This window comes from Podarcis raffonei, chromosome 4, assembly GCF_027172205.1.
Source record: "Podarcis raffonei isolate rPodRaf1 chromosome 4, rPodRaf1.pri, whole genome shotgun sequence".
Classification (NCBI taxonomy): domain Eukaryota; kingdom Metazoa; phylum Chordata; class Lepidosauria; order Squamata; family Lacertidae; genus Podarcis; species Podarcis raffonei.
The window spans coordinates 58460142-58481650 of record NC_070605.1 but is presented as its reverse complement, the minus strand read 5'-3'; the positions used below and the strand labels follow the sequence as shown (position 1 = coordinate 58481650).

General features: G+C 38.3%; 1 protein-coding gene and 1 long non-coding RNA gene across 4 annotated transcripts in view; one reads left to right on the top strand and one right to left on the bottom strand.

Annotated features, from left to right (window-relative positions):
- DIPK2B (divergent protein kinase domain 2B) overlaps positions 1-21509 on the bottom strand; it is a 183706-nt gene that overhangs the window by 123066 nt on the left and 39131 nt on the right. The gene's annotated exons all lie outside the window — the stretch shown is intronic.
- LOC128413073 (uncharacterized) lies at positions 9351-11097 on the top strand. Its single transcript, XR_008330227.1, has 2 exons — positions 9351-9731; positions 10685-11097. It is a non-coding gene; the product is annotated as an uncharacterized LOC128413073 (long non-coding RNA).

Sequence of the window (21509 nt, the reverse complement as noted above, 5' to 3'; positions counted from 1 at the left end):
AGACAAAACTTTCTGTCTCAATGTATTTCCATTTTCTATTAATATATGTGTGACATTGCTGCTTTAATGCTAGATATCAGCACTACATTTATAAGGCTCTCTAAGAGCCAGGTATGTTGCTGTGAGAGCTGCAGAAAAGATGAAGGCGGCAAATTTGGATACTTATTTTTCCAACGCATCCTTGCAGCTCATTGGCTATGGGTGGCTGAAAATATATAAAGCATGTACCAGAAGCAGCTGCTTGCCTAGTTTGGAAAGTATGCATTAGACTGTAAGAGCTCGAGGCACTGAGCATTTCTGAAAGATAACCAATTTCATAAAAATCACCCTATATCTTATGAGTCCATTCCATAGACAAGATTTTCAAGACTTCAGTACCACAGCCTATCAGGTAAGATATAATTTCATAATATTTATATACTGCTTGATTGTAGAACAAAAAAAGCAAAAAGCTGTTTACAAAAAAATGGCTTACATCCCATGTCTCTCCATAGTTCTTCTGCACATTGTATTTCCGCTGAAAATGCAAGAAACAGAAGGTGCTCATATGCCCCGCTCCTCCATTCTCCTCCAGGCTGTAATGTATGCAGCCAACCTTAATCAGAATGGACATTTGTGTGAACTGTCCCCACTATAGGTGCCAACTTCTAGGGACCAAGGTCCCTTCACCACCACCACCCCCAAGTTGAGGGGCATTGCCATTCCAATGGTATGCATGTGCTGTGTCTTGTGCTTATGCGGGATGGGGCTATCCAAGTTGGTACCCCTGCTCTCCACATCTGGGACACAGGTATCTTCTCTTGGAGTAGGTGTGCAACTTTCTGTGTTATATGGTAAAGAAGGAGAGAGAGAGAGAGAGAGAGAGAGAGAGAGAGAGAGAGAGAAGCAAGTCATTCATCATTTTACTACTGCTCCTCCACCCAGAGTACATTGCTAACATGCAAAGATAAGCCAAGTAAGGGCATTATATGCTTGATCCTCTGAAACTATGGGTTCATTTAAAACTCTGTGAGCTGAATAGATAGGAATGTCACTGAGGAACTTAATCTAGTATTCTGCCAGAAAAAGAAAAAGAAAATCTTGCTTTTTAGACTGGTGAAAGCTTCTTGATAGACAAGAGAAAGGTGCTGACTCCAGAAAAGATTACAACAGTAAATAAAACATAGTAAATAAAACAGGAGTGATGACATAAAGGTGTGGTCCAGTGAGAGAACATGGCTGAGCAGCAGTAACTCCAAATCGCAATTGCCAATGACTTTATGAGCCCCAGGCAAACCTTTAACATCTCTGCCAAACTTACCAACCAGGGCAATGTTTCCTTCACAGGATCTTAGAGTCACATCAAGATTCCTTGTGGGAGAGGAGCTAACATTCCCACAGATTTATCCAATACTTGCAATTGATGGGTAGCTTGAAAAGGTTAAGCAACCAACCACAATCCTCCTAGAAGCCATCTCAGAGTCAGGCTCATTCCAAGATGCACCCAGTTTAATAACATTAGCAAGCACAGTAATTTATCATTACAACAGATCAGGGAGTACTTTGAGAATTCCTAAAGCATCTTGTGAGTACAGTCCACTTCTCACTTCTAAAAACTTCCTTTCCTTGCGATGCTCCTTAGCTTTCAGTTTACTGTAAGCTAAATTTCCCTCCTTGCAGAATTTAGCAGACATGGTATCATCAAAAACTCCACTTCCCTACCCACCTCTTAAACCTCACCTGCCTTTTTCCCTTTAGCATTCTGCCTCCTGGGTTCAGAATAATAGTAATATAATAATTTATTACTTATACCCCACTCATCTGACTGGGTTGCCCCAGCCGCTCTGGGCAGTTTCCAACATAACACAGCAAAACATCATACATTAAAAAAACTTCCTGATACAGGACAGCCTTCAGATGTCTTTGGAAAGTTGTGTAATAGTTTATTTCTTAATAACCCCAATGCATAAAGGCAGTAAGCGACAGGTTCCAAAAATTTTGTAAGCTAGATAAATAAAGACTGTCAGTTTTTAAGAAGATTGTTGATAAATATTCTAATCTTGTTAAGGTTACCTAAATAAATATTTAGCTCTCAGCCTATCAATTTTCCAATGGCAACAGAATACGTATATTGACAAGGTAATCCTCATTTGCTGCAGGCATTTTAAAAGCTGACTAGAGTATACAGCAATATCAATATATAAATGCCTCTCACTGCTAAAAGGAAATCTGTAAATTTGATGCAACTGTGGGAAAAGTGCAGGTTTGAGGTAGATAGTTTTATCTCAAAGCTTGCCTAGGAAACCTTCTACTAGAGACTGGTTTCCAGCTATGATTAATAAAACTAGTGTCAAATAAATACAAGGATGAGCCAGAGACCTGAGGGTTTTTAACTGTTTAGGTTTTCCAGCAGGAGGGGTCAATAAAAGCTGTTCATTAGTGTGATACAGGAGCCCTTTTCTAACAACAAGCTAGGGATATGATCATACACAGGTGGAAAGAGAATGCTGAGAGCAGCATAATGGTGGTAGGTACCTATGCACATTTGTTCAAGTTCTGATTAGATTCTGTTTTTCAGCATTCCCAATCATCTGGAGATCATACATGCATTCTGGTACATGCATAGGAGATACTTCACTGTGAGTCCTGCAAGACTGGCTCCTTGCTCCTCTGGCCCATCTCCACGTGGGGCTTTGACTGCCCCCAGTTACAAGGTCTGCTTCTGTTGCTCATGATATCTACAGACCATTGGGGTGGGCTACTGCTCTAGAATTCTTGCTAGGGCAAGTTTTCATTGTGGATTTCATTCTGGTTTTTCTAAATATTTTTTATTAATTTTCATAAACAGTAACCAATCAAAGCCGTAAGAGATAGCCACAGGAAAGAAGAGTCAGCAAAAGATTGGTTTGTTTTTGCTGCTAATCTGGGTTACTCTTGAATTGTTTGATTTTATTGTATATTTGTTAATATGAAATGTTTTCATTAGTTCATTGCTTATATGACTATTTGATTTTTATGTACTGTGAAAGCTACTGATTTATGCGAAACATTTTGATGCTGTGAGACACCTTGAGCATGGTTTACTGTGGAAAGACAGCATATAAATAAATGATGATGATCTTGAATGAACAGGGTCAGGGACAAAACTTGTGATTCCACTCCCTTCCATCTATGTGAATGGATATCCTCAATTTGTTATCTGAAAAGGGCTAACTTCATTTCTAAAGATGACCAGCAACTGCATCCTGCACAGCACTGAGTCTGTATCAATTTTGGTGGCTGCTACCATGAAACTATCAATAAAGTCTCCAGAGATATAGTAAAGAAGTAGTGTACAGTAGCAAGGCAATATTAATGCCAAGCCCCCAAATCAGCAGCCACTAAGCAAAGCAAACTCAAATGATGAAAAGTCATGCACATTTTGTATTTTATCGAAATATACAAAACACTCGCTGCCTATTGAATGTTTCCCTCTCAGGTGGATGGTAAAAAAGTTTAGACTTATTCCCATTAACTTCTCATTATTCTATGGCTAGGAAATTATTGATGAAAGGAAAAAATAATAATTCATGTAATTATATGGGGATGCAGAAACAGGAGAATAACATTTCCAATAGCCATTACAATCTGTATGCTTGCTCTCTATAGTCATAGAAAACAAAAGGAGCTCAAGCCAATGAGAAATCCTGAAGACAGGAACAATGGAGGACAGAAAGCTCAAATAGATTCACCCCATAAGCAGAACACATGGGGGGGGGCATGTGGAAAGGTGTAGAGATATTGACAGAGGCAGAATGTATCACGGGATAAGTTCAATATGTGGGTTGAATTTAGAAGACAATGTTGAGGCTTTTGGCACGAGCAGTGAAATTTTCCTAACACTGTTAAGAATAATTTTCAAAGATGGTAGAAACAGTATTTGCTGAAAGATGACCTGGTAGGTGTAAGAAATTTCAGCAAGCCCACACAGTATGGGGATGGAGGAGGGAAGAAGATGCCTAGAGATGGAGCATTGCAAGGACTGAAAAAACAGTGATTAAAAAAACAGCTACAAAGAAATTACTGGGAAAATGGCATTTGAAGTGAATGAAGCAGAAGGAAGAAGACTAACCCAAGAATAGGAATAATAAAAGGTAGAAGGAGATAAAGGGGGGGAAGCAAAAACATTGAGTTGACAGTTGGCTGCAGCATCAAAGAGGCTTGAGAACATGAATTCATAGCCAATGGTGATGTCCCAATTTCAACCTTTCCTCAAGCCAAGCTCAGCAGCACAGTTGCAGTAATAAAGAGGTTAGAATCAATGTGTGGAATTAGTATTTTCCCGAGCTCTCCACTAACAAACACACGGACCAATAGGAACACAAGAGCAGTTCACACTCTAATAGCAGCCTGCAAGAGAGTGGGCTATAGCAACAAGCATAGATTATATTGGAAATCAAAGCACTCTGGATTCCTCTTATGTAAAACTGTAGTAAAACTTAGCATGCTTTGTCTAAGTATCAGTGTACTCAAAACTTTTCAAACTGGGCCTCCTTAACTTACTCTGCCTTCAAATCCAACAGTAGCCATCTTTTGGCAGGTGAGCGCACAGATTAGTGTTAGGATCTGGGACACCTCTCTAACCTTGGCATTAGAAGACAGCACTACATCTCAGCCTCCCTATAAAGATAGCGCACAAAAGGAAGAGACAAGGGAGAGAAGGAACTGCTGTGGTCAGAAGGACCCAAATGGCTTCTGCTTCTGCAATCTCCACAGTTAGTGTAAGTTTTGGTAGCTGCAGCACAAAACTGTTTCTGCTCAGTGTACAGTGGCTTTACCTGCTACAGGAACTTCTCTCTCTATGGAATCTGGTGGTTTTTGTTCAGGTGTCTTGTGCTCCCTTTTAAGGGAGACTACTTCACAGTATGCAGGAAATCTTCTACTTCTCCTGTGCTGCAATTAAATGGGCTCTTCAAATGTACTAGAGCTAGCCCAGAAAGGGCAAATAAGAACTAGTTTTGAGGGATCACATTTTGGTCGTTGTTGCTGGCACCTCCACTTACATTTGAACATGTTTTCTTCAATGAATGAGTGCAGTAGTTTCCACTGGTGGATCTAAGCATTCACTTTACCAAGAAAGAACTTTGCCATCATAACTACTTCCTGCCATCTGAGTAATGTACATCTGTTTACATTCTTACAGGAATGTACTTGTACATTTGCTGTATGCTTTGACATCTAATTCTTTGCTTTCACTTAGTAGACAGACTCCTTTCCGGGAACTAGAAAAAACTTCTTAGTTATGTGCAGGAAATGTACCTTCTGCAGGTGTAAATACAATCCAACCCCTACTGTAAAAGGGTCTGGGCAGGTGGCTGTGGTTTGGCAAGAATGGCATGGTGAGCCAAATGGGGATGCCTGGCAGCCCTGATTAGGGGATTTGAACCCTTGTCTCCCTGCTCCTAGTCCAACATTTTAACCACTACACCACATTGGCTCTTATCTTATTCTTATCTGTTTTTGCCGACAACTTTGAAATGATTAGGACTGAGAAGCAACCTGTTTCATACTATGGAAGGCTTAGCCCAAGCAAGACAGACTTGCAGTGCACCTTGTGACTGAGAAGGCATTCTAGAGTATACCAGTACCGTTACAAAGTTCACTTTTCACAGTTGATGTTGGTTTCCTTTAAGATGCTTTGAAAGTGACTCGGCTGACCACATCCACATTCTGAAATACCATTTTTGAGAACTCCCAACGAAGCTCCAGCCAAAAGAACAGGAACTGACTCATTTTACAATGCCTGTTCAACATGTAATCAGTTTAGAGATTTTTGGCCAAAGTTACAGACAGGAATCGTGAGGAGTCAAAGTAGGAGACCCACTTACCACTTAAAACTGGCACACAAACCACTGAAATTTAAGTGCAAGAAAGATGGCCGAAAGCAGTGCAAAACCAAACTGCACACAGATTTATCATTACACAGTTAACTGCACGTGTACCTTCTAATACACAACACACAAACACCGATAAACCACTCCTGAATGCTACATGACCTAATAATAAATAAATAACAGAAAAGGATGCAGAAGGAAAAACACATCACTATTTGAAGGCACAAGCGGTAGAAATTGCAAGCAGATGGCCTATAGACTCAAAAAATGGAAAGGGTAAAGAGTCAAAACACAGAAAACAGGCATGCGGTGTAATCCTCTTCAATGTGGTAGCTTTGCACACATAGACAGGTCAGCATGTGGGGATCCTTTCAAACTACCAGTCCTCACATTCACCATGTTCAAAGGAAGTAGAGAGAGAGAAATGAGGAGAAAGAGCACATCCTACATTCGGGATAGAGCCTACATTACAGCCCATGTGAGAAAGAAGACAGAAGTCTGCTCCACCTTTCTATGGTAGAGACCACCAAGAACCTCCAGGCAAGCCGATCTGAGCATTCCAAAGAAAGAGAGAACACCAAGTATATTCAGAACTAGAATCTGAGGAGTCAAAGGCTTCCTATCTCTTGTTCCTTAAGAAGGACGTCTTCACAGGAATGCCACACAGAAAGGGAATCTCAAAGGCAGCAGAAAGTTCATTGCTTATGTACAAGTGGATGGGCAGACCTGAAAGGAAAATGGGAAAAAATCTGAGGAAATGTTGATAGAATTAACATTTTTTGGAGGCTTCAGAAAATGAAAAAGCACTAAGCTGCTGGAAACACCTATACTGTAACCATTCCCAAGGTAAAGCATCTTGGATTCCAAATATAAGCAGCAATATTAGAAAGTAAGATGATAAATGCAGGACTATTAAAAATGAATTCATCCTTGATGCACCTCACACCTGCAATATCCTCCCAGAATACCCATGTTGTGCCATCTCTGTAAGCCTTCCTTAAAAACTCATTTCTTATGTGAAGCTTTTGACTTCACCCGTCATGTCTTAATTGAGCATCAATTTACAACTGTCGTGTTTGGTATTAGCTATACTGAATAATTCCTCTGAAAAAATCACCACTATACAGCAAGTGTGCTGTTTGTCAAGCCCATTGAACCAATATTTTTTCGTGTTCACTAGAACATAATGTGTTTTCTGCATCCTTAAGAATTATATTTTTTTTAAATTTTCCAGGCAGTGCAAGAGCTTCTGAAAAACTCAGCTATAAGTGATAGACAATGGTGACTGTCATAAACAGCCAGACTACTATAATATCTTTAAAACTCAAACAGTGTTCTAAAGTGGAGCTATACACACATCTATGCTAGAAATGAGATCCTGGCTGTGTTTGAAGCCAGTGGAAGCACAGCTTTAAACTGCTTTTGTTTTAAAAACACAGTGACAACCAATGCCCATTGAATGTTCTTTTCCCCTTCTTTAGTAGGCATCTTCAAAGTATGATAGCCCCATATCAAAGAGCTACATATCCTGAGATGAATTTGTCCTGATTACAGTTCAGGAAAAATGACACAAAAACCAGAGGAAATTAAAAGCAACACAACTTGCTTGTCAAACTTAATATGTGACTAGCACTTGCCTGGGGCTACTGAGACTGGCATTAGGAATACAGAATAATTGTCACTGTACAAAATGTATTCTGGCAATAAAAGATCCCAGAAACACACTGAATTATTGTTGTAATTCCCACAGGAGAAGATTATAAAATATACAGTACAGCAAATAACTGGCATTTAAAAAGGATCATCAGCATGGATTCCATTTCACTTGCAGCGAATACTAGTAATACAGTTATTTTAGCATGCCAACTGAATGTGTGCTTACTCAGAAGTAATTCTTACTAACTCCAGTGTGTCTTAATTCTTAATAAACATCTTTAGGATTGAATCCTATGGGCTATTAGAGTAACTTTCTCATATCTAATACATCTCTAATGAATACAACACAACTACATCTGGGCTAGGGAAGGTCTAGCTCAGTTAAGTTTTGATAAATTATATTTACTGGATAGTTTATTTGTTTAGTCAGTTATTCCAAATATTTTTAATAGAATTGCTACTTAATACCTTTGTACAGCACCTAAAATTAAGGGGCAAACACTACACTTTTTGCAGATACTTGTTACAGATGCATTATGAATTCTTTAAATAGAGATACATATTATGCAAAAAGTTATTGCAGACAAGTATAGTTACTTTTACTGGACATAAAAAGAGAGAAACATACCAATATAAGTAAAACGATTTTTCCATGCTGCCATACATCTTACCCCTGCTAGCATACCTAAGAGCTAAATCTGCCACCACAGAACCAGAGCTTCTCAATTCCTAGCTGGATAAAATAAGGTGCTATGATCTGCATTTCCTGCAAGAGCTATAAATGAATTATTCGAGCCACAGCAGCATTACTGCTACACAACTCTGTGATCCCTAGAATCCACACATAACTGATATTTGCTGGGTCTACAAGTGTACCAGCACAGAGACATCTTGTGCAGCACAACAAAGCTATGGATCAGGACCTAAATATGTAACATGTGAACTCATCCTAAGTAAGATATAGGATACTTAATGGTCAAAACCAATACACAATTATCAACATGCAAGCCCAGTAAAATCAATGAGCTTGGGCACTCCTAACTTCAACAGAAAGCACATAGGTAGTCCCTAGTGTTTTTTCACCCACCCACAGACAAACAGCAGCACCAATGCCTCTCTCAAAATTCCCCTCCTTTTAATGTGGAACTTTGGCATTATCACTTCTGTCATGCCAGGTCACTAACCTAACTTTGGAAAGGCCGAGGGCATGAATGCCCTTGCTACCACTCAGACTATAGCAGGGAAGGGGAATCTTGTAGTAGGGATGCATTTCCTCACATCACTTAGCCTCTGTCCTGTCTTTAAACTTGTAAAAAGCAAAAGGCAAGATAATGCATATGGTGTTCCATTCATCGTGCGGAAATGCAATGCCATAATGGAAAGTGGTTAAGCATTTCAGACTATAAGGGAATTGGGGGGGGTCACTATGAGATGCTTCACAGGAAGTGATTCATAAATGAAATAATTTTAAGAAGCAAATAGAAACATTAATCTAGTTGACGTACGGTAACTTGATTTAATTGGGGCACAAGATATTTAGCCTTGCACATGTTGTTGGGTCTAAATCTTAGCGAATGCTTTTGAGAGAGAGAGGACAAGGTTAGTGCAGAAAGTGCTTAAAGGAACGTTATTTTGCCAGCCGACTTCTAAAAAATGCATGTGGGCACAATGGTTCCTGCAGCTGTGCCAGGACTGTACATCTGAGGGTCTTGCCATATGGAGAACTCCACCTTAACATATTTGAAGATTATCTGAATTACTTGGGAAATTGTAACACTAAGCCTTAAAAACCCTGTGCTTTTAAACCAAAATAGAATAAGAGTATTCTGACAGAACTTACAGGGATGCATGTTTATGACTAATCTTAGGCTTGGATTTACTCAGAAGTAAGGCCCATTCTGTATAAGGTACAAGGCAGATAAGTGTAAATAGGACTGTAGCCTAGTTTACAGCTGATGGCATCTATTTTTATTTCAGTTCAATCAACCAACAGGATGAAAGTGAACTATCTTGGACTATGTCAGCACTTGAGAATAACTCATTCTTTAAAAAGGAACAACCAGCACCATATTAGAAATGCTTAACTACTGTGAAGTCTTTACCTATTAGAATTTAATCAGGAAGGACAATTGCTGAACTACTACAACCACAATACTTATATATTTATCACTTTTCAAAGAATTATCCCAGAAAGCTTAAGGAAGATGGATCCTGTCTGCTCAGGTAGTTAAGAAGAAGATAAATGTGTGATTAATGTGTGGCTTGTTTCAAAATTTGCAAATGTCACGCAACTCAGAAGAGCAAAACCATTAGCCATTTTCCCCTACTGCAATATGCATTCTATAATACTTTGTTTCAAAAAATTTATACACCACTAGGTTGTATAAAAATAAAATCTTTAAGGCAGCTTACAGAAAATGAAAAATATATTGCTAAACCAGTAACTTTACAACTTTAGGAATACATGACTTGCTTACAGAATCAGCAAGTCTGTAGCCACTTCTAACAGCTTGCTCCACCTGCTTTGTATGCTACCGCCATACCATGTTAGATGAATGCATTCCCAAGGGTGCTTGGTGCTCCATTAATTTTGTACATCATAGTGCAGAGGTGAGGTCTACATTAAATAGGGTCTACATTTCTCCTGCAGTAGGAAGAAATGGAAACTTGCTCATAGTAGTCATGGCCAACAGTTGGGAGGAGGGACGCTTATGGGCAGAAAATAGATATGGTATATTAATTGGAATGGCACGTGGAATTATGGAAGATGACAGCCAGAAACATTTAATTTTTTTCATTGCATACAGAATTGCCCAGTAAGGAATGGGTGAAAAGTAGGCACATTGCTGGTAGACCTCTGAGCTCTATATCTATTTATTGATTGTTATAAGACAGATTTTGCCTACTGATAAGACAACCATCGCCTATCCTAGTACAGCTAAGGCCATGACTCACTTTGGCCTGCCCTGTTAATTTATTGACACTAAATTGGTTCTTATGATCCTTTGATGATTACAAATGAGCCACCAACTTTGTCTTACTATACAGTCCTACACAGTATAGTGTATTTTGTGTGTTGTAAAGCAGATATAAAAAGAATGTGATATTTTGAAGTGATATTCTAAAATCATGATCCAAATATTATGAAAAATTGTTATGCTATTTCATTCATATAGGTGTAAATGCAGATCAGGTAATTTGAATTTCCAAGGAATCTTTCAAAATCAACTGGCAACCCAGTGGCACCAAATGCACATGAAGGTACTCATGATAAGGACATTGGTAGAAGATGAGCACCATACACCAACTATATTCATTTTCTAAAGAGATCCTTTCAAGTTATATTGCAGTGGTTTCCCCAGCAGTGAAAAGATGCAAGAGAAGAATCTATATTGCTTGAAACATTCATATTATTATTAGGGAGGGAGGGGTGAGTTAATTGCTCTTGTGAATGAGGACAGGTTCAAACAACATTTGAGTTCAGAACTTCCACAGAGGTACTCAAATAATGTTATCTGACTTTGTTCACATAATAGATTCTCAGCTGTTCCCAGAACACACATATGTGGGTCAAATAAACTGGGCAATCTATTTATGACTACAATTACTGTAATTCTAGCAGCACTTTTTCTAGCAACCACCAACCAGTCAATTTTTAAAAGAATGGCTCTTTTATAAGTTCCTTTTCACTCATTCTCTCCAGCATCCAGATTTTCAGAGGGTCTTCCTGGCAAGCGGAATATGAAAGCACTGCTGTTCATTAATTAAAATCACATTTTAAGTCTTCCTCATTGTCAACTACATCAGAGGTCAAAGTGGGATTTGAAATTCACCACAGAAATACAATGCTTCAAAGAAAAATTAGGGATCAGAGAAGGCCACTTTGGAGAGCATTTAACTCTGTCTTCACTTTTAATACTTCAGAACAGGTACATCACACGGAGAGACTTTTCAAAGTGCAGTGATCAAACAAGATAAGGTAATTTTGAGTGACAACATGTCTTGCTTCCTTTAAGTGCAAGAATGTGGAAGGAGCATGGATAAAATTACCTGTTTCTTAGACTGCTAACATAGGAAGTTTTCACTTATAATGCTATCTTTTATGAGTGGCAAATACATTGTGAAGCCTTCCAAACAGTTTGCTTAAGACTAGCAAGCAGCCTTTTCCAGGTGTTCATTGGACACACCTTAACTAGAACAAGAATGATTGCCAAGGTGGGGTTCTCATTCTTCCTGATTTACTAGGGAACAAGGCTGTTAAAATGCATGCTTATCTGAAAGTCCTTTTTTTTATTGCTCCTCTTATTAAGAATTTCCTGCTTATTTTTTACCTTTTAGACAGCAATCTATATTTTTACTGAAAGGACTCTTTATCTGTGAGCATTTAGTAGGAAAAAAGAAGGAACTATTCTGAAAAGTTTTAGAAAAATACAGAACAAAAGCAGGTCCTTTCTACCTTTTGCCATATGTCTCAAACAATGGAGTACTGAAAACATCACTAAAACAATTAACCCTGGCTATACAAACAGGGGGGGGGGGGAGAGAGAAAAGAACTGATTAAGACTAGAGACAGAACATTTTACACAGTCTTTACCTAGACCAGCCTCAAGTCATTTCCTTCAAAAGTATAATTAAAATAAACTGAAAAATAAAGGTGAGACATTACTACACAGAAGTCTACCCCGCAATTTAAGTCAACTTAATGTTATTGACTAAAAGGTAATTGTTTCCTCTATTTGTTTCAACAGAACATGTTCTAAGAAAAATCTGAAAATGAGCTAATTGAAGGAAGTATGACTAACAGAGAAAAATATTTTTCTGTTAGCTCATGACATTTTTATTATACTGGAAACTTCATTCAAAACTTATGAACACTCTTTCAGGTTTGTTATGTCCTGTACTATGTACTTGCTTTTCTCTGCATTATTAGTGTCAACATATTCAACAAGTTCCACTTTATAAAAAAATAAAATAAAATAATTGTTATTAAAATGGGGTGCCAATTTGTGCTAACTTTTTTGCATTAGAACATGACAGACTGATATTTCAGGATGTCTTCCTGTCAGTAAGTATGTTGCAAGTAGTCAGTGGAAAGAAAAACTAGCAGTTTAACTAGAGTCTCTTTCATTTCTAAAGACAGCTTATTATGAATTTAGACAGTACAAAATAGTTCTGCATTGGAGGGAGAACATACTATTCAATTTCCAATTAACAATTTCCTGCCTCCCCACAAAAAATCCTGAAAACATTTACCTTTTCAATCAGTTGCATTCCTCTTCCCTAAAACATCACCACAGAAACATCTCAACTTTTTTAAACATGCTACCCCAAAACAGATTAAACAAATCATTTCTATTCTCCATTTCAATTCAGTTATTAGAAACCTGAAAATCTGGACGTAATTTTAAACACAAAATAACAGACTATCTGTTGCAGTAGGTAGCACCACTTCTCACTTACCCATTCCGAGCAAATAATACTTCCTGGTGAAAGGATTTTACAGCTTCCGTTAACTAAAAAGCGTTCAGCACTACAGCTAGACAAGACAGATTACAAAATGCTTTTGTCAGAAGGCAGCGTGAAAGTTTCTCCCCCTACAGTTATGTTCCAGAGTAAAGAGTCATCAGCACTCCATTCCTGTGATAAAAACAAGGTAACGACAAAGGAAAAGAGGCTCAGACAAGTTCCTGTCAAAGATTCTTAACTGCAGTCTTCTGAAAATAGTAAGCAATCTTAAAGTGACAGTTACCAAACTCCAAGGTGACGCTCATTAATCCAAATTGGCTGCAGCTGGCTTTATTGTCTACCATTTGGCTTGGTCAAGCCCACATGAGTGTTAAACTTTATCACATGTTGCTGAATCACCAACTAGCCTCATCATTACAAACTACATGTAACTAAGCAATGCGAGCGAGGAAAGCTTCTACTAACTCGAAGGCAGGGAGTTCTTATACACAGCCGCCAATTAGCTCTTGCCCAATCACAGGCTGCAACTAGTTGCCTCAGTCACATGACAGGGCAGTCCTCACTATAGCAGAGAGATTTCTGAATTAGTTGGGGTTACACAAAGGACACTCATTGGGAGGGGGAAGCAGTGAGTACAAAATGAAAACGCCCAGGCTGACTGCTGTTAAGTGCTTTAAAGCAGGAAACTCCCTCGCTTCATGCAGACACACAAATTCAGAACAATGTCTACTACACATGAAAATTAGTCAGGAGCCCTAAAATCTTGTTTTATAAATACATTACACCTATTTATGCTGCCCACTGCCCTGCCAATTTTCCTGCTTTCACTTAATTAGTGATCACTTAAAACTGATCCATTTCATAGAAACAAGCAATCAGGTACGATTAACAACATTATGATCTTAAGGAAAGAAACTTGCACCACCACAAACCACATTATTTATTCTTCATGAACGTAATTAGATGTGTGTGCATATTAGCCTGAATATCAACTTGAACAATTATTTTATATGCAGATTGGTGACAGTCAAGTATATTCTCATGTTTAGAAAAACAGTTACTCTTAATTCATGATACTCTGAATTTCATTCCATGCATTTAATTCTATTATTTACTAGCCTCAAACAATAATAGAATGAAATCACTTTTTCAGTACTGCTACTCCAAATTTTCACAAAACATTGATGCTGTAAAATAGCTATTTCAGTATTGCTCTAATAAAGTCAAAATATATAAGATATGTAATTTAGTTCTGAACCTGAAGATTTGCATGTGGTTAAAAGCATCATATGGTTACCGCAGCTGCTGTAAAAACTGGAGTACCTTGTAATGTTTCGTCCTCCTGTTATAGTTGGCCAAACCCAATTTATGGGCACGAACCATATGCCAGGACAAACCATAAGAGATGACTCAAGTTGCCTCGCCCCCACAGAACAACAGCCCTCTTTAGCAGGGGAAAGAATAACCCCTTATAGGTATGACTCAAAAAGCCTTATGCTATATTCAGAAAATGCATTAAAATTACTCTGGAGTGCTTTCATATCCTGGGATAGCAATGCAGGAATTTGATATCCCAGACTAAATCAGAACAGCTTGTCCTGGAGTAACTTCTTTTTACACCAGAATTATCTCCAGAGCACAACATGCCACAGAGAAAAATATTCTGTTTGAATAAGCTATAATATGTTCAAACATTGCATTACAATCTTGGATCACTCTAGACAGCCATGTTGGTACCTGCCTGACTAGAGCAAGAGCCAGACTTAGAAGGCAAATAAATTAATGCATACATATGAACCAATTTAATAACCTAGTTGTAGATCCTATTGAAACTCAGCTTTATACAAATTACATGAAAAAATTATAATGCCCCGAGAGAAACACCTATTTATATATTTCAGGATATATTTCCAATCAACCAACTCTGGACTGTCAAATTCCAAATATATTATCTGTGATTTCACTTTGCTGCAACCATGACATGTCACAGATGCATTACTACTTAGTTGTGTCACATGGCTGCAGTAGAATGAAATATACAAGGCATACTTTACAGCCAAGAAAATGTTTGTTTGTTTGTAAAAATATTTTAACACATCACCCTTTTATAGGCTACCCTTTCCAGTTTATTTTTTATTGCTTTTGGGGAAAATAATTTCTGGAAATAAAGGCATTTAATTTCTGGAAATACAGGCATTTAACTTTAAGTTTTTATATAAACACCTTTTATAAATACATTTCATATTAAAACCAGCAAATGCCTTTCATAAATGATGATATGGAATTGATTTAAGGCATGTTAGTACTTGGTGGTTCTTGGTAATACCCACAGTATAGCATATATAAAAATATCAACCTACGTCTTTAAATCAAACAAAAGCTTCGAAAGTTATTTTAAAGCTTCTTTTAAATCTTATTCATTACACTTAAGAAGAAATTCAAGGTAATTTAAATTTGAATAGTGTTTTCTTACAATTCTAAGGATAATCTGTATGAAACTGAACTCACATCAACTTTTAACAGAATCTGCTTACAAGTTCTGAGGAGTGTGTATTTATTTAAAACATATGCACCATAAAAAAGCTATTGTCTTGTAAGACACATTACTCTCACTTTCTTACTGAGATTCTACACACATACAGAAATCCATCTACAATAACTACTCCAGGTAAATTCTTAACACATCAAAATGAAAAGGTAAAACAAGAAGCAAAGAAATACAAACAAATCCCCCTTAAATTAACCTCGCTAGACTTTACATTAGTCTATACATTTTAATAAATATATAATGATGTAAACAACCATCTTCGTCTTGCACCCATATAACCTCTATCACAGGAAAGAGCACTTCATCCAGCAAATTGTAAAGAGCAACAAACACAACAATTAGGCAGGTGTCCAAGGCACACAAGAAATTTAGAGATTACAGTGCAATTTTGGTCTCAAGATTGCTAAAATCCAATAAATAGGATGCCCCCCCCCTTTTTACACTAAGTAGCATTTGCAAGAATAATTTATTAAACATGCAAAGAAAGACCGAAGTTTCTCCTCATATATAAATTTTAATACATGCAGGTATGGACTACTATGGTCTAATTTGAATGGGGGTGGGTGGGAGTGGATTAATGGTGAAATAATTCTCAAATGTGGACAATCCCAAAGAAAAAGGACATAGATTATTTAATGGAGTGCTGCTTTTATAAAACGTGTCTCCTTTTTACAGAATTTCCAACCAAGTAAGATTCTTTGGGAACACTAAACCAAATTAGAATTTTGCAACCTAAAGCCTTCTCTTGCTTCAAAAGAATGATACAAATTATATGATGTTCTTAACTAATGTGTTAATAGAATTCTATAAATCACACTCCAGATGAGTATCTTGAAGCCCATCTATATTAACACTCTAGTGGCCCAAATACAGAAATATAAGGATCGTGCACCAGCTATAACAAGGAACTGCATTTCACTGCAACTTCAGTGCTGCTCAGCCAGCAGCTGTGATTCTATGTCACAGAGAGAATTGGTTGCAAAGCTAGGGGGATCAGCAATTTGCTGCATGACATAACATACTGTTATAAACGAAGATTTGGTTGTGATAAAAATCTGACTCAACGCATCAATATTTCAGATCCAAGTACATTGTTATCTTACAACCAAGGAAGAACCATGTCTATGTGTGCACCCTGCTCCAAGAAAACTCTGTATCTTGTTATACAGTCAAGGGAGCAGAAGAGCAAGATCACATTGTGCAGTACACCATCCCATCCCATCTGACTTTCTCAGAATTAAGATTTGTCCATCCCTTTCCTAGCTCCTTTCTTCACAATATTTAGGTAACTCTGGCTCCAACTCTGTGTACATCTACTTCGACAAAAACACTAGTAAGCAAAGTGTCTTCCCTCTGAATAGACATGCACAAGATAAGCCGTCAGAATGTTTTATCTCCAGTGCTTTGAGAAACTAGGTTTCTTTAACTTGCACACTTGCCCATTCTCAACCTCAACCATTTCCCTCATGATACATAACATTTTAGTACACGTATCAGGAAGAAAGAGGTTGGATGGGCATTTAGCTATTTATAAAAGAAAACATTTATGCACCACTGATTCATTAAAAATATTATCTATACAGCCATTCAGTAAAAATCATATAAAAATTTAAAATCAGAAATCAGTTAATTACTGTGGGAAGATGTATTCTTAATTGCCTGTATTAACGTGATGGAATATAAAACTTTTCAACAGGTGTTTAAAAGCTGAAACAGAAGACTTCTGCTGAATCTCTATCGGAAGAGTGTTCTACAGTAACCCAACCTCAAGGTTACTAACACCTGGGCTACAATGATCAGGGTACCCCTGTCCAAGAATAGCTATAGCTGGCAAACCAGACAAAGCTGGTAAGAGGCACTTGTAGCCACAGAGGACACTTGGGTCTCTAGTGGCAAATGTAGCAAGGAGTACCCCCAAACTACAGACTTGTTCCTTCAGAAGGTGTGCAACGCCATCCAGAACAGGCAATCTACCTATCTCCTAGAAACAGGAATCCACCTGAAGCAGCTCAATTCCCCCAGGATTCATGTAGTTTATTGACCTTCATCCAGACCATCGCTGTGCTCAGACACCAATCCAGAACTTTCACAGTCTCTCCTGATTTGCCCCTGGTCAGAAGTAAGCAGCCTTCAGACCATATGGAACAACTCTGCTGGACAACTCCTCAAGCACTGCTCTCACCGTCATGTGGTAAGACCAATTATGAGCCCAAACACATGACTGGTCTGCTTCTGAGCACGATTTATGCCAATTACACTCTAGCCCATGCCTGGTCCATGGTTGGCATGGAGGCCATGAACTATTGAGTAGAACCGTAGACATTTTCAGAATGAATGTTGAAGTCACACAAAACCACAGTTATGTGCTCCTCCAACACCACACCCGAGACAACCTCAGCTAGTTTACTCAGGGATGAGCAGCAGGGTGGGTTGTGCATCAACAGCATCCCTAACCTGTCTCTTTGGCTCAGCACCAGATGCAGGCCCTACAGCCCTGCTCAAAGAGAGATGGGTTTCCTGGTGATGGGAAGTGAACTCCTATGGACTACATTCACACTTTCCTCCACCACTCCCGTCTGGGCTGATGTCATATGGAGTACCAGGGTAGGCAGAGCTGAGTCAGATCTGGTCCACCCAGCTCCCCCACCCAGGTCTTGGTGATACAGATCAGATCTTCATGCTCATCAACAATCACATCATAGATCAGCATGGTTTTATTACAGACTGAACTGTCATTTAACAATAGAACCACCAGACAGTTGGGAACAGTGGCAGAGCATCCATTAGTACCACGCATAGGAGTGAGCTCAATGGGAAGAAGTATCAGGCGGAAGCACCTATCACCACCCCTCCATGAAGTGTTTCCCCATTAAATAAGGAAATTGCTCAAAACATTAACAATGCAATCCTAACCATGTTAACTGAGAAGTCTTAATTCAATAGGGCTTTCTCCCAGTAAGTGGAGTTAAGATTATAGACTAAATTACTAATCAAGTAGCGACAAGGTAGAGCAGACAATTTTGTTTGTTTATTTGTTCTTCCCCCCTCCTTTTATTTACTCCTATAGTGCAATCTTATAAATGAAGTACTCTAGATGTTTTGGACCACAAATCCTGACTGGGCCGAGGGGATTTGCAGCCCAAGACATCTGGAGGGTACCAGGATGGCAAAAACTGGTCTATTCAAAGTTGAGCCCCACTGAATTCAGCTAAGTGAGCACAGGGTTACAGACTGTCTTTTTATGTAAATATATAAACCAAATATTTACACACTACAAACACACATTCTGTTTTATATACCTTTTTGGTGCTGAATAACTTGCAAATATTTTATATGATTCATGCTCTGGTTATTAGTCACCAGTAATTTTTATTAACATATGTTAAACTTTCAAAAACATTTCAAGGATTATATTATGCAATTACATTGATTTTAAATACTTCCATTTTTTCATGTTATGCTTGTGGGTGCTTTGTTCAAATTGAGTTAGTGGGTACTTTTATATTAAGTATCCTGAAATATAATTTGTTATCTTGTAGCGCCTCTGAAGAAGGCATCTTGCTGAAACATGTTGCACTAAATGCTTTCCATTTCTATGATCATGTCAAGGCTTTGCCAACTTTTGGTCAGAAAGACTTAACATATTTACTGTGACATTAGCTTTCATGGGGTAAAATGCATTTGTCGGGCTCCTTGGTGCATCTGACCCATGGAAGCTTATGCCACAACAGACTTACTCTATGCAAGCAAAGAAGTATAACATTCACAACGTACGTCCCCTCCTAGGTGAATTACATTTCCAATAACATTCTGGGGCTGGGGCTCTGCAAGTAGAGACCAGCATCCAACGAATATACGGAAGATAGAAGAGAAGTTGATATTTGCCTAAATTTGTATATAAAATGCCTGCATGCAACCCCAAGGGGTTTTCCTTCCCTCACTCCTTGCAGGTGTTTGGCTCCTTCCGTGTTCTCTTAAAAGTACTAAGAGAGATGTTTCTTAATATGTATCACATTCCTGTCTCTTGTAGTGATTATCAATTCTTAGCCCTACCCAATTAGGAACCATGAAAAAACAACAACCTGGTACCTGTCTTTCATCTCTGGAGAACCCAACACCTGCAAGGTGAGGAGGGTGGGAGAAGAAAAAGCAAGCGCCTTCTTTACTTCTTCCCTCAGTCTCTTCTTCCTTCATATCTTTGTAAAGGAACTGCAAAGAGAAGCTACCTCCTCTATTTTCTGCATCTTGCATCCAGTACATTTCAGGTTGTGTGGTTGATGGGACCCCTCTGGGAGGGCTTGTCCATTGTGGCTTTACTGTGAATACTGTGGCGATCCAAATTCTAATAACCTGCATTCGGCAAATCAATAGGTATTACATACCTATAACTCCTCACATGAACTGAATTGGATTTAAAAGGTCAGAAATCTAAAATGATAAACTGATATATTCTTAATGTAGCACTAAGTTATTTAAGATTCATTATTAGGGTGACTATAGTAGGGGCTATGCATATTTGTATCTTCATATATTTATTTACTGTATTTTTACAAAAAATACAAAAACACCACATTTAGCACCAGGAACAGATGATGATGATGATGATGATGATGATGATGATGATATGATTATCCTTCCTCCCAAATGAGCCATAGGCAGCAGGGAACGAGGCAATAAAAACAATCCAAAATTTTGAAAAATGTTTCAGGCAAACCAAATATCTACATAACTAAAAATTCCAAAGTTGCTAGAAGCAATGTCTTTTGACAATGCTTGGGTAAACAGGAACGTTTTAACCTTTTGCCTCAATGCTAATAATAAGGGGGACAGATGCAGTTCACCAGAGAGGAGGGGACTCCATAAGCTGGGCACTGCTACGAGGAAGCCCCCATCACAGGGCAGCACCAGCTGGGCTGCACCAAGCAAAGAATCTCAACATTCATCCTAAAACCAAACAGGTTTCTGTGAAAATGCACCTTAAAAAGACAATGCTGACAACAGACACATAGTGAACTTTTCCAAAAGCCAAGTAGGATTTCCAATAGTAATAGGCAGCTTTTGAACAACATGTCAGGCAGCTGTAGTTATAGAGTTATCTAGTCTTTCATATTATGTTACAGTCATACCTCAGGTTATGAACGCTACAGGTTGCGCATTTTCGGGTTGTGGACCATGCCGAACCTGGAAGTGCCGGAACGGGTTACTTCCGGGTTTCGGCGCTTGTGCATGTGCAGAAGCACAAAATGACATCATGCACAGAAGCGGCACTTCAGGCTACAAACGCTGTGGGTTGCGAACATGCCTCCCACACAGATCATGTTCGCAACCGGAGGTATGACTGTATATACATGTAAGTTTATTTTTATGCTGCCTTTCAGCCAGAGGAGCCCCCCCCCCCCAGTGGCTCAGAAAGGATAATATAAACAAAACACAACTTTCAAAACTTTAAAACAAAATTTTAACACTTCAAATATTATTTTATGTTATTTCATTTTTAATATTTGTATTCCACCCTTCAGCCATAGATCTCAGGGCAGTTCACAGCATAAAAATACAAGATAAAAACACAAAATACATAATAAAAACAAGAACAAACCAAACCAATAACCCCACCACCACCACCCACAGGAAACCCAATGAAAGCAGCAATAATTGAATTTGTTTTCTCCTCCCCACCCACCCAGATTTGCGCAAGCAAGTCCACAGCTGACTTGCATCCTTTTTATCTATGTGATTTACTTACTGTAACAAATAGATTCTTGTTTATTGTTTTTTATGCTATTTCACTGAGATTTCTGTTTTCATGCATGTTGTTAGGAACCTTGAAATTTCCATTATGGGATGTAAAGTTTTTCTTCCTCCACAAAATGTTTTTACACACACGGATTTTCATTATGAAAGAACCATTGGCAGATTATTCACTGAAGAATTGCATTACTTGAGAAATACAAATATTCCTTCTTTCATCTCACTGAATTTTTTTTTTT